Here is a 1,878-nt window from a genome sequence, read left to right as displayed (position 1 = left end):
CTGGGCATGGTGGAGTGCGCCTGTAGTCCCAGCTACTCGGGAAGCTGAGGCAGAAAAGTCGCTTGAACCGGGGAGGCAGAGGTTGCAGTGAGCCGAGATTGTGCCATTGCACTCCAGCCTAGCGACAGAGCAAGACTTTGCAAAAAAACAAAACAAAACAAAACAAAACCCAAAAAACTGAAAGAAAGTAAAATTCTCCCAAATCTCACCACTCAGAGATAAACATTGTTAACATTTTGGTAAATACTCTTCCAGACATTTTTGTTTAAATATGCATTCGGTTTTACATAAATACATACCTTTTCTGAAAACATTTTTCTTCTAAAATCTCAACAGTAGAATGTAGACATTTCCCTAATTTTATAACTATGAAATTGTTATAAATTGTTTTCCAGGCTAGTCAAACTCCTGGTCTCAAGTGGTCCTCTTATCTTGGTCTCCCAAAGTGCTGGGGTTGTAGATGTGAGGCATTAAGCCCGGTTGTTTTTGCAATCTTTCGTTTTTTTATTTTTATTTTTATTTTTTATGAGGGGGCACCCTGATTTGAACCATCACAACAGTTTTCCTTTTCCTTTTCCTTTTTTTTTTTTTTTTTTTTTTGAGATGGAGTCTCTCTTTGTCACCCAGGCTGGAGTGTGTGTCACGATCTTGGCTCCCTGCAATCTCCGCCTCCCAGGTTCAAGCCATTCTCCTGCCTTAGCCTCCCTCATAGGTGGGAATACAGGGACCCACCACCATGCCCAGCTAATTTTTGTATTTTTAGTAGAGACGGGGTTTCACCATGTTGGCCAGACTGGTCTGGAACTCCTGACCCCAGGTGATCCACCTGCCTCAGCCTCCCAAAGTGCTGGGATTACAGGCATGAGCCACTGTGCCCAGCCATCACAACAGTTTTTAAAGGTTGTATGTGTATTCCAAACCATAATATATGTTCCATATACAACTAATGTAGTTGTATAACTTCACCAGTAGTCTGCTGGTGAACATTTACGTGGTTTACAATGTTTCGGTGAATGTTTCCGTTAATCTGTCTTTGCAAATTTTTCCAATTTCTTCTTTTGGAAAAATCCTAAAAGGGTAATTGTTGGGTGACAGGGTACACACATTTAAGATTTTGATACATATTGCCAAACTGCCTTTCTTCCAGAACGTTGCATTAATTTAATTTGTATTCCTACCAACAGTGCCCAAGAGTGCCTGTTTTGTATATTTTGCCAAATTTAAGGTTTTCCTCATCTTTTTAACCTTTGCCAATCTGATAGATTAAAAATTTACCTTGCTTTGATTTGAATATCTACGATTACTAGTGAGGTTGAGTATCTTTTTTATTTTATTTTTAAAAAAGTTTTAATTAATTAATTAATATTTGAGCCAGAGGTCATCTGTCGCCCAGGCTGGAGTGCAATGGTATGATATCAGCTCACTGCAACCTTCACCTCCTGGGCTCAAGCAATCCTCTCACCTCAACCTCCAGAGTAGCTGGGACTACAAGTGTGCGTCACCAGGCCTGGCTAATTTTGTATAGAGATGAAGTCTCACAACATTCCCCAGGTTGGTCTCAAGCTCCTGGACTCAAGCAATCCTCCCGCCTTGGACTGCCAAAGTGCTAGGATTACAGGCATGTGCCTTCTGGCCCAACCGAGTATCTTTTTATGTGTTTGTTGGTTGTATTTTTTCCTGCGTAGTTTGTCTGATCATGTCCTTTGAGCTTTTATTCACCAGAGTATTTGTCTTTTTCTTTTTAATTTGAAGAGTTCTTTTTATGTCAGAGATGTTAAGTCTCTATCTGTTACATGTGTTGAAAAAACCTTTTTTTAGTCTGTGCTTTGTCTTTCAGCCTTGCTTATAGTGCCACTCAGAAGAGTTATTTTTTTAAAA

The sequence above is a fragment of the Mandrillus leucophaeus genome, unplaced genomic scaffold (genome assembly GCF_000951045.1).
Source record: "Mandrillus leucophaeus isolate KB7577 unplaced genomic scaffold, Mleu.le_1.0 Scaffold401, whole genome shotgun sequence".
Lineage (NCBI taxonomy): Eukaryota > Metazoa > Chordata > Mammalia > Primates > Cercopithecidae > Mandrillus > Mandrillus leucophaeus.
Note: the sequence above shows the minus strand (reverse complement) of the source record.